General features: G+C 40.5%; 1 protein-coding gene across 5 annotated transcripts in view; it reads right to left on the bottom strand.

Moving 5' to 3' along the window:
- The window catches only part of rerea (arginine-glutamic acid dipeptide (RE) repeats a), a 191,247-nt gene that overhangs the window by 122,223 nt on the left and 56,130 nt on the right, over positions 1–12,894 (bottom strand). The window contains exon 1 of one of the 5 annotated variants that reach the window (XM_047391789.1): positions 2,487–2,608. The exons of the other annotated variants lie outside the window; for them this stretch is intronic. The gene's annotated coding sequence lies outside the window, so the exon portion shown is untranslated. Of the gene's footprint in view, positions 1–2,486; positions 2,609–12,894 lie in introns of those variants that run through there. 5 annotated transcript variants of the gene reach the window in all.

Consider the following 12,894-nt stretch of genomic DNA (forward strand, 5'->3'; position numbering starts at 1 on the left):
GGCATTAGCTCCTCCCCATTAGTGATGCAACATCTGGGTGAAGTTAACAGCAGAAAGGGGCGTTTTCTATTACCTGCTCCCACCGTCGTCCTCTCTCCTCTGTCAACTGAGAACCTGTTTGCCTAAGAGTCCATTCCACCCTCTTTGACAACCAATGACTTTGTCCTTTTCTATAATTTACTCATAGTGTAATATATGGGAAATTTGGTTGAGACTCAAATACATGGAATATAACAGCAGAAGATAACTTAGATTCATTTTGGGTCACAATCAGTCATATTTCGTATTAGTCAGCGCTAGGACTGAACTACATTATGTACGATATTTCCGACTATATACAACAATTCATCTTCAAATAAAGAAAAATAATGTAAAAACAATGGTGTAAGTACATGGTTCCAAACCAGTCTATACAGTAATGGATGAAATGGTAACGCATAGTTATGAACTAGCAAAGGTGCAAACTGATATAGAGCATTCACAGGTTCATCGTAAAAAGCAAACAATGGAAGCATACCTTATCAACACAACGTGACGTAGTCACATCCACATGACTTTGAAAAGGTGTGTAAACTATGTAGAGGAAAGGCAGAAAATCTTCACCTCTTTCATTATCTTTACTGCAACATCACCCAATGTGGTGTTATCATACTCAAACTGGATTACTCACATCTGAATCATCAAAGCAGAGGTGACATCCCAGCTAAGGAGCATAAAAAAAGACAACAAAGCGGAAATAGAGGAGATTAGCGCCTAACAATTAGCAATGCAATATCCCAGTCAATTTAATAGCAAAGCAAGATTTTAGGAAGCTGTTTGATTTGAAAGAGATCATCACTTCCTCTTGTCTTTATTTGAATCTCTGTCAGGTGGGAAGCTGTCTTTGTGCTACATGGATTCAGTTTATAGTTATTTAGGTAAACAAGCCCACCTCCCTCTCTTTACAGTAACTCAAAAACAGCACATAAGCCGTACTTTAGACAAATAACTGTAGAGTGTGCCTAAATCCTAAGCTCCAAAACACACAGCTCCCCCCACACACACACACACACAGGGAATGAAAGCCGCATGTGCTTATGCCAGAGTTCATAGCCTCTGGGGTTCAGCAGAGGAGGGGGTTCAAGTTAATTTGGCCCTTCAACAGTTTGGACCTTTTTGAAGCTGATCTCACACCCACACTTCCCTAACCACATTAAAAGAAAAAGACTCAACTATGTTCCATTATTACAGTGCTATGACACCAGAAAACTGAAAATGATAGTGCCATACATTAACAGGGGCACCATTAAGGGTGGGGGAGAAATAAAGAGGTTGATGAATTTGCTGCTTCCTCCTTACCTACTTGCATTCCTATTTCATTTATGTGACTTTGTTTTTCTTTCTTTTTTTAATCAACCAAATAGTTAGTCTTCTAAGCACTTCTATACCAAAAAAACAATTGATTCGATATGTGAGCACATGCTTAGCTAGCCTAAACAATTAAATTTCAAGATCCAACAGAAATATTCAATTTCAAAGAGAACGCAAGATGAGTGACTTATAGTTTACTTTAAGGAAATGTGGTTATATAATAAATCTACCAGCACCAGGTCACTTATTTTAATTTAATGGTTTCTTTATAGCTACAAAATTAAAGCAGTACGGGAGGATGCAGCTATGCATATAGGCACAAACTAGCAAAGGGTAGATTTGGATGTTTCATGGCTATATCGAAAACATTGTTTTGAAATAAGGTTTATTAGGGGAGTGATTTAGAGTCACAACTTACATGTGATGGCCAAAATTAGTAATACCCATGGAAGATTAAGGTTTATAGCCATTTTCATTAAACCAATAAGATTGTTTCTGATGAGGCAGATTGTAATAGGAGAACATAAAGGGAGTATCATCATTGAAGAAGATAATTCAACAGTTTTATTAACTTTCCAGTAAAAAAAAAAAATGGCACATTGTTTCTATCATTCTCAATGAAAGGGGAAAACCTCTTTATAGGCATTATAGCAATCCACCTCTTCTTATAATTGCTGACCAGATTGGTGCATGTCTCCACTTGTATCACCTTTAGTGAGGAGCTGTTTGAGGTTGGAAGGCCTTCCTGCCATCACCCTAATCTTTAAGTTCCCTGCAGAGATTCTGGTAGATTCAAGTCAGGACTCTGGACTGGGCCACTCAAAAACGTTCATGTCATTCTTACCTCATTCTCCACACAGTACAACCCATTAGCTATTAAACCGCTATTACTGACTAGCCAGGGTGCTTCAGAGTCTCCAGCCAAGTTTTACAACAATGCAGCCAACTTTCAGCTCCCCAGAGCACTCAACACATTTGACTCCAGGTCAATCATGCTTCCTCCTCAGAGTATAAACAAAATTAGAAAACTTCTGACTGAAACTACAAGTGTTAACCTGGCTATCACCCACACATCGCTCCACCTTCCTCAAACAAAACTATCCTGCAATCGCCTTTTCTTTTTGTTTTTTACTCACCCGCCAGTCTGCTGATTCTTGGGAGTCCCACAGACCGCTGCAAACAAGTTGAAAAATAAACACGATCCTTGACCCGCGAAATAAAAAAAAAAATAAAAAAAGACAACTGGTTTAAAAAAAAAAAAAAAAAAAAAAATCCAACAACCGGCGAGAAACAAGGCAAACTGGACTCTTTTTTAATTTTTTTAAATCCCGTGTTTAAAAAAAAAAAAAAAGCGCTGCCCGCACGGAGGACAAGGGGGGGGGGGGGGGGGGGGGGGGTTCAGACAGGCGAGTAGTACTACTTGCTTCAACAAAAGACTGTTTCACTTCACTGATAGACTGTTCGCGTCCGAAATAACCGAGGAAACAGGCGCTGCAACGTCAGCTCGGCTGCCCTCGAAGCCGCTCCTGCCGCCTTCGGCCGCGCTGTTCTCGCCGTCGATAACAGCGTCCACATGAAAAGTAACACGGCGCTTGTTCCGAGCGGCAGGAAACCAGCGACTTCTCCGTTAACAGGCGCTGCTTCCTTTTTCCACACACACAAACACACACACCACACACACACACTGCTCCCCTTCGTCTGTTCTCCCTCTTTCCTACACACACACACACACACACACTCCCTATCGCTCCCGTCGTCTCTGTAAGCCCTCCTCCTTCACCACCACCTCCTCTTCAGCTGTTCAACAGACGCATCCACATGGCTGACCTAGTCTTTCTTTATACAGACACTAGTGAAGGAGAATTACGCCGAATGCACTTTTGTTTTTGTTGCTTTGGGTTTATTTTTTTAAAAGAGGGATGAAAAAGCGAAGAAGGCGAGTGAAACAAAAACATGGAGTGGATTTAAAATAATCGTCGGGGATAAAAGAGGGTGGAGGTGGTAGGTTGTTGGGGGGGGGGTGTTGATCGATGGGGAAGGAGCGCTGTGTGCAGCCAAAGTGGCCTGGTCCACCACCACCACCACCACCACCACCATCAGTAGATCAATGATAACGCTTATGGGTATGTGATTGAAACACAAAGGCGAGACAAAGAGAGACGTGAGAGCCTTTAAGGAGTAAAACCTTAATATGTTTCCCTCTGCGCGGAAACGACGCGTTTTAATGTATAAATGACTGCACATCAGAGCAGGTCGCTGATTTAAATGTGAAAAACATTACTATATGCACCTCCTGGGACACACACTGAGAAGAAGGCGACTGGATCAGGCTTGTGCACCTCATTTGCATTTCTGTATAAAGAATTAATTAGTCACCCCACCCATTAAAAGGCAAGAACAAGCAGGGATGATGATGTGACTATAGTTCATTAGCCATATTTGAGAGGCTGATTTTAACTGCCTGCACGTCATGTCAGATTTTGATCTCACTTATTTTCCACAGTCTCTGTGCTCGTTTTGTTTAATGACAGCCAGTGGTAGTTCTTGCATGAATAGTGCCCTGGGTTGAGAACCTTCTACCAAACCCTAAAATTAGTGATCTATTAGACCTTGATCTATTAAGTATTATTAGGTCTTAGGTCTATTAGGTCTTATCTTCTATAGAACAAAAAAACAGATAGCAACTTAGGTAGGTAGACTAATGTGCCATTAAGATTCAAACTTTAGTCAATAGCCTGTCGTGGCATAAAGACATCTTCTCTTACAGTTCTGACCATGTTTACACTGTACAACAGAAGGAGACACCCACTTCAAATTAACTAGACAAGCAAAAAAGTAATAGAAAACTAATTTGGGACCGTTTTTATTTTTTCTGCGGTCTGCTTGTGCCACCCCCTGGGCCATGCCACCCTGAGCAGTGACTTATATCGACCAAATCAAAGGTCACCACTGATGACAAGACAATAAACAGAGCTGTACAATAATCATCCCTATTATCAATGGGTGCAATATGACACCACCAAAAATAGCTTGGGTGTGATGTCTGGTAGGTTTTTATATTGTGAGCATTTGACATGTATCAATGATCTACAAGTAAATATAATACATTTCCAATTAAAGGACTTGACTCATACCAAACCTGACATCTTTTATAGTAAAGCACTTTCAAGATTTATGGGCATAAATTGACTAAATGTTTCAAATCTTACAGAATATTTAATATATCTGTGTACTATTCTCTGCAAACTAGGATTACACGTTTATTTTGTAATCCTAGTAACATTTATTTTAATTGGAGTCACTTTTTCTTAGAGTACCGTGAGAAGTGTAGATAAATGTACTTTCATATATTGGTTGTCAACGTCGATATAAAACGATCAATACTAAACATCCAATGGCAGACGGCTCCACCTCGTAGCCATTAAAGCTGGGTATAAAAAGACCCAAACTACAAAAGTACAGAAAAATGAAAGGGCGAAATCACCAGGATTGGCTCAACCTGCCTTTTGATTACGTACCCCCACAACAAATTTAATAAATTATGGCGATACATAACCATAAAATGTTAAAATCTAACATTTAACTCAACTGAATTGTAGATCATTTTGTGGAAACCGCGGGTCAGTCAACTGCAGTGAAATGTCAGGAAATGACAGATTAGGACATCTGATCAAACCATAACAACACTAGGCAACCTTGTGATGGTAGATATGATTTACTGTAGTCACTTTCCTATATATTTCCTTACAATAACTATAAGCAGATTTTTGAAAATTACTTTTAAGTCATCTGGTGTCAAAGCTCGTACCAAACATCCCACGTTAGACGTAAAAGTATGAAATGGCGAAGGGGCCAAAAGACCAGGACGCCAGACGATAAAGAACCCCAGTTCGTTCAATCTTTGTCTAAAAGCAGCCAATGAGAAGTGAGAGCGGGAAAACAAAGATGGGCTCCTCTACCTTATAAATTAAAAGGATAACTTTCACTAAACCGAACCAGTAGCTTGAAACATTTTCATCGTCTTAAACATGATATTGGATTTCTGTCAGAATCCAATTAAATAAAGCAAATAGTCTGTACTGTGGGCTCTTTCTGCACTAAATCCAAACAGGGAGAGCAGGAGAGATGGGCAGTGAGGATCAATAGAAATTGAGTTTAGGGAGGGAGGGGGGGGGGGCTTCATTGTGCTACAAACCACGTTGGTCGTCTTTGCTTTAGTAGCGCTGGGGGTGGTAGGGGGTCTGCTGTGTGCTGTTAAAACCTCCCTCCAGCTCTAGAGCCAAATTGTCCAGAGAAGTCACACTCCCCCCTCCACATAGTAACCCAACACCACAGCAGCCGTTGCACCTCCCTTATCACAGTATGTATACATTTCACAAGGTCAATGTTTATGATACTTACCCCCACACACACAGTTTGGAGCCTTTTTCTCAGCTACACAAATATTCACAGGCTTCAAGACTGATGAGGAGATGCAAATGCACATCCATCTCGTTTTCTACTGCACCATTTGACAGTTTACCACCAAATGTTTAAAGAAGAAGACAGTCAAACACCAGCGTTTACAGGACATTGTGAGACACTCGCTGGCTCTAGGCAGCAGCAAAGTGCGCTGAGTACTGTGAATCCTCTCTGAAGGCTGTGCAAGGCAAAGCCAGATTGGCTGGAGGGGCAGGCTTCCCTTCCCCAGCAGATGAGATCCCATTATCAGGCAGACGAGAACTCCACCTCCAGGATTTCACAGCTCCTCTGTTTATCACATGGCTCTGTCAAGTTGGGCACCATTAACCGGTAATGAAAGAAGACAACCGGTGCAGTTACAAGCAAAGCACTCCACATTCTACAGGCCTAAGCATGTATCTGTGAAGCTGACTGTGTCTATTCAATTCTGCTCAGCATTCAAACGGGCCATCACAATACCTTTTTACCCGGAGCACCTTCTTCTGCATCTATTGTGCTTCGGATCCTGACAGAATGAAAATATTACTAAACTGCTCTCTGTTCCGAATGCACGGGAAATGAAATCTACCAGGGTTGTGCACTCATTGGAAGAGGAAAATACTTTTCTCGTCATTTTAAAAGGAGAGTTCTTTTTGAGAGGACGTAATACCATAGGTTGAAGTATAACGAAGTACACTATCCTTTTGAATATCATTCATCCACATTGCTGTAAAAAGTACTTGCCTATTTACAGATTTCTTTCTGTTTTTACCTTTTTGTCACACTTAAATGTTTCAAATCATCAAATACAATTTAATATCAGAAAAAAAGATAACAAATTTATACAAAATTATTGCATTTAATAAGGCAAATAAGCTATCGAAACCAACACAATAATTTGTGAAAATATAATTATCTCCCTTGTTAAATCGAGGACTAACTGTGCCACATTTTTGGGCAGCTAAGTTCAGCGTGGCTAGCCTTACTGCCAGACCTGTAGAACCGAGAAACCAGAACCTGTCTGACAAAATGAAGTAGGTTAAAAAAAACTCACAAAGCAACACATTAGAAATGCAAGAACAGATGAGAAACACAGTCATTGTGATATATCTGTCTGGTAAGGGTTTTACAGCCAGTGAACCACATTGAGAGGCTTTATCTATAAATGACGAAAACACGGAACAGCAGTGATCCTTCACCAGAGTGATTCATCCAAGAGGTCACAGAACAATGCAGAAGACCATCTGAAAGCAGGCCTAATGTGCCTCAGCTAAGGTCAGTGCTCATGATTCAACAATAAGAAAGAGGGGAAAACATCTTGATGATTACCAAGACGTTTGGGGAGATATTCTGCAGACTGACTCACAGTCAAACATGGCAGAAGTAGTGTGATGATCTGGGGCATGTAGATGAATTGCTGTAATTGTGGAACCAGGAAGTCTGCTCTCTAGTAGAAAATCCTGAAAAAGAATGTCTAGCATACTTCGGTCTTAAAGCAGGACAATGATCCGAAGCACACCAGCAAATTCACCTCTGAATGGCAAAAAAATAAAGATTTTGGCTTTTTAGTCAGTTATCACAAATTCTTAATGTCAGATGCTGCTGCTAAGGATGGAAAAAACAGTTATTAGCTTTATTAAGTAATTACTTCTCACATAGTAGTACCTTAATAAATAGTAGTAGTTTTCCCTTAATCAATCAAAGAATCATTTGAAAACTACTTTTTGTATTTACTCAGCTGTCTTTGCCTGATATTAAAATGAAAAATGACAGAAATATGTGAGAGGAGCAAATGCTTTTTCACAGCACTATACATCTATGAATAATTAGTACATGTTTTACCAAACAGAATCAAGGGGCAACAAGCACCATCCCAGGCCTGACTACTCAATCTACACTGAATATGCTTCTGTAGCCACTTACACTCATTAAAAATGGATACTTTACAAAATCTGTGGCTGACACAAACTGTTTGCTTTAGCCTGATTTCTCTACAGTGGAGGAAGAGGGGAAAAAAAACACAGGCCACTTAGAGGAGGCAAACTGAGCAAGCACCGGAGCTAAGAGTAAAAGGGCTCAGCAATACAAATAAGTCAGCCAGTAGCTGAAACAACAGGAAAAACAGTGCCACGGATGACTGAGCCAAGGCTGAGAGGAGAGAGACTTGGCAAGCCTAGGAGGCCTCTGCCTCTTAGGTGCTCATATCTAGCAAGTTCATTTAATACAACCACCAGGCTGAGTGGACAAGTTAACTTGGAGAGGGGTTGGGGAGAAGAAAACAGACTTGTTAAGCAAAAAAAGAGGGTTAGGTTTTATTGGTGTAGTGCTGGTATGGAGGGGGGTGTAAGTCAGAAGCTCAAGTTTAACACATGACTAAATCTCTGAAGTCACAAGCTAACCTCACTGGTGCTGAAATATAATAAAAAGCGAGAAAATGACTGTGCTAGATTGGACTTTATGCAGGCATTATCTAAAGCAGCCTTTCTTCTTGAATTAGGAATAGGAACAGTGGTTTTCCAGATGGGGGCTTTAAAGCAGCGCCTGTCTTTGCCACACATACTATATCCATAAAGAACAAAGGTTCTGTGTGAGTGATGTTAGAAGTTACTGTTCCTCGTACGGCGTCCCTTCCTTTTCTCTGCGGCAGGCAAGGCTGACTTCAAATCATTCATTGCCCTTTTTAGCCTTCAGAGGAACCTTAAAGGAAGCACTTTACAAGTTAAGGGAAATCTGAGGGAAAATAGGCCCTAACACGACTAATTAAAACAAGACAGTTTGCCTGGAGGGGGTCGGGAGAAGGGAAGCTACAAACAATCACATTCAGATCCTCAGAAAGTTACTTAAGGAAATCACTCAAGAAAGTGTGCTTAGCTTCATATTCTCTTATTAGATATTCCAACTTGTTGGTGCAATGGAAAAATAAACATAAACCTTAATTTCCTTGGGATCTTATGAGATACATTAACGCAAAGTAGCACATAAGTAGAATGAAAAAAATTCAAGATTTCCAAAATGTTTATACAAATAAAAACCTAAAAGGTATGGTCTGAAGTCTGTGGTTCTCACAAAAAAATGTAACAAAGTTCAAAGGGTATAAATACGTTTTGCAAGACATTGGTATAATTTAAATAAAAATAAATAGTAAGAGGCTACAATATCCTCTTGTCAAAGACTCAAACTGTTAAAAAAAAATAAGTTTCTAAGTGAGCTGTTACAGGGCAAGGCTGTATTTGCTGTCATTAACACTGTTGTAAAAATGCGAGTGAAGCCGAGGTATAGTGTTTCACTTTAAGCAATCAGTGCATGGTCTACCATCACATAGCTATCTTGTTTACATAGCTATTCACAGTCACATTTGGCAGCCTCGCAACGCTGAAAACCAAGACACTTGTAGGCTACATATGTCTATTCTTTTAGCCAAGCTACTCAGGAGAGTAAAAAATGCATGCAGCTGCCATTTTGTAATCTAAACAAAGTAAACCTTAGTCCAGATGGATGCAGCTGCAAGCCACCAGATAAACTGGTCAAATGCATTTTCTCCCAGCACTAAGAAGCCTTAATGAAGATTAGGAGACCATGACACCTATATAGGAAACAACTTTTTCTAAAACGCTACAGTTTTAAAAAGATCACGGTTGGCAAGAAAGATAACAAAAAAAAACAAAAAAAAAGCTGTGAAAGCATAAGCTAAACTAACCAATAAGCAAAAGGAGTAGAAAACAAATGCACAGATGTATTACTTCAGATAACATTTCTCTAAAGCTCCTGATTTTCCACAGACACTCTCTCATATGGACTGTCTGCGTCTGATTCCCCAGGCCAAACAGGGCTTCATTCATCAGAATAAAAGAGCAGTTCAGCTGGCTGTAGCTGCACAGAGAGAACAGGCTCTGAGGAAAGGGACTGGACGTACTTCCAGGAGGCCCAAACGAAGAGAGATAGACAGGGCGCTGCGGTGCAAAAGAGGAAGTTTGCATTTCGGGCAAGACCTTTGGTGAACAAAGACACGAGCAGGATAAACAAACAGTACATGTGTCAGAATCTGGCAGAGGAAAATCTTCAGCTTGTAAAGAAGCATATTGATTAAACGTGGTTAGGGTTTATCTAAGCCTATAAGGGCCAGAAAGCATGAGACAGAGTGGCAGTTGGGGTGTGTAATTATTGTGTGGTTACTGTTTCAGGGCTAATGCGCTCAGATAACCACTGACTGCTCCATTTCACACAGGGCACATAACTGTCTCACCTCCACACGCTGCCACCCTGTGGACAATGAGCAGGGGTGCAGCTTGGTTCAATTGGGGGAGGGGGAACCGAGACTCAGTAAAACACCACATTTCCTCCGCACACAGCAATCCTCAACATGTGTAGGTTTAGTTTTGTGTACAGTGACCTATCCTTTTCTGCTTGGGTACTGATTTTTATTCAGAAATCAATTCCTCTCTGGATACATTTGGCTCCTCTCACTGAGTAAGCCAACAAAGCACCCGAATCATTCAGAGTTAGGTGGTGATACCCTCACGACTTCCATAACAGGTCAGAAGAACACAATTCAGAAGTTTTTTTTCACATTTTGAAACATTTTCCACCTCACTTAACTCACATTCTCTCGTTGCATTTGGTGTGAATCAAGCTTTCTACAGTTTGTACTTAAAATGTCGGTGTTTCAAGACTCAATCTCCCAGAGCTCTCAGTCCTTTGTTGCCTATTGTTAAAAGCTTAATTCAAAGCTTTCTATGAATTTATGGTGGATATTTCTACAGTAGTTAATGTTCAGATATGGTACCTGAAGAAAAACAGAGACAGAGAGAAAGGAAGGAAGGAAGAAAGAGAGGATGAGAGGAATGAAGGGCAAAACAAATGGAAAAAAGGACAGTCAAAACAAGGGGATGAAGCAAGGACAGAAGCAAGGAAGGAGCAAAGAAGGACATAAAAAATGAAGATAGGAAGTAATGAAGGCTGGAAGAAATGAGGGAAGGAAAGTCTGGAAAAAGGAATAAATGAAGAAAAGAAGGTTTGAAGAAGGAAGGAAGGAAGTAATAAACAAATAAAGAATGGATTAAGGACAGAAGTAATGAAAAGAATGAGGGGTGGAAGGAATGAATAAAGAAATTAACCAATGAAGGAAAAACAAAAGAAAAGAAAAAAAGCAACAAAGGAGAGAAGGAACAAATGAAGGTCAGAAACAAGGATGGAAGGAAGAGCAGAAGGAAAGAGAATAGAGGAAACAAGGAAGAAAGCAATGAAGGAGTGAAGAAAGAAAATGTGGAATAGGGATCAGCTTTTATCGTGTCGCTTATAGTTATCGTAAAAAATTAGCATCATCTTATGTCTGAAACCCCCAAGAACTGACATTATTATCAGAATTGCTATTTTTACTATTTTCTCCACTGTTGGTTCCATAAGAGCATTAATAAATATCACTAAACTGGAAAAGGTTATTAAATGCAGGTACTGTGTGCAGCTTAGTGATAAAAATCACACTTCTTTATGTACCTGGGGCCATAAAGTTACCTAGAAAAGACTGCATAGAAGTTGTAAATACTTCATTATTACTGTTATCATTATCACAATTAATAAAAAATATCATAAGGGAGAGAAGGGAGGATAGAGCAAGTGTGGAAGGGAAGGCACAGCTTTTAAACGATGAGATGGGGAATCAATTTCCAGAGTTTTCCAGACTACATCTGAACCCTGATGAATCAGAGCAGAGTAAAGTAATCTGAAAGGCAGACGTACGCTCAGTGTGTCAGCACTGGGTACAGAGAGAAGCTGAGAAAAAAGATGTGGAGACGGCAGACAGTCACAGTGCCGAGGCTGTATCAGAAGATTAGACTGTTTTTGCAGGAGGCATTGGTTAAACCTCAAGTCTACGCGCAGCCAGAGCAGACAGTTTGGAGATCAGTGCTGGGGTCAAGAGGAGCCACTTAACTATGCTTTGGCCTTCCAACCCCTACAGCGTTCAGAATCAGCTATTCCACTGTGGGAGTAGATGGGGAAAAAAGCTTGGCAACCGTATGGCAGCAGGAGGCCACTACATGTTGTAATTCATGATGGTTGTACTTACAACTTTACAAAGTACAAAGCAGGACTAATGGGATCAGCAGAGAGGTGGTAAGATCGCCCTTTAGCCATAATATTCCATATATTAGTTGGCTGCACTGGCACTGATCCCAGTTAACCATCCCAGACTGAAGAAGCAACTGTATTTTATCCACAACTGAACCAACTCATGACCCTCTCATTAATTAGCAAGTTAAGTTATTATGAAATTTAATAGGATTTACAGCTAAGGCCATCCGGACACTTTGATATCTCTAAAAAATAAATTCTTAAAGTCAAAGTAATAGTTTCAGGATTACACTTATTACATGGCAAGCTTACGCCTACACACGTAGCCCTCGTCTTTTATTGTCTAGACAGAAAGAAACGGAGGGAAAAATCTACCATGACCACACAGACTTACTTCTCAGAATAGATGAAGGTAAATTTTTGCAAACATGCACACACTCCGCATGATGCACAAAGCATCAAACATAAAAACTGTCGCGTGTTTGCAGAATAAGGTTAGGAGTCAGTTAAGAGAAAGCACCCCAGTGGGTGGGTGAGAAACAGAGGAATGTTTATCTTACATATTATATAGAAAAGCTGCATGGTGGCCATCTTAACAACATAAACAGCGTGGCACTTCCAGAGGAGGCTCGGTGAGGCATTAGCTCTTGCTCATGAAACACGGATGGAGGAACGAATGGATGGGACGAGTGAGGCAAGGAAGAAAATGGAAAGAGAGGGAGGGGTGGAGGCTGAACGCCTCTCTGTTCCTGCACACATCAGCAGTGGGAGGGCAGGGATGCGCGGAGGCCACAGCGAGCCAATTACCAAACTCATTAAGTAGCCTGCTAGCCATCTTTGAAACTCAGCCTCGTCTGCATTGTGACTGGATTCTCAACTGCTGCTGCAGACACTATAGACACGTGCTAGTTTTAAATAATGCACTTTCCTGCCTAAAAATACTAGTCAGAAACGGAAATAATCAAATTGGAAGTTGGAAAACTTGATAACAAAAAGAGGCCAGTGTGGGAGGGCATGTATTTCATAAGGATTCTG

This window comes from Girardinichthys multiradiatus, chromosome 1, assembly GCF_021462225.1.
Source record: "Girardinichthys multiradiatus isolate DD_20200921_A chromosome 1, DD_fGirMul_XY1, whole genome shotgun sequence".
In the NCBI taxonomy this organism is placed as follows: Eukaryota; Metazoa; Chordata; class Actinopteri; order Cyprinodontiformes; family Goodeidae; genus Girardinichthys; species Girardinichthys multiradiatus.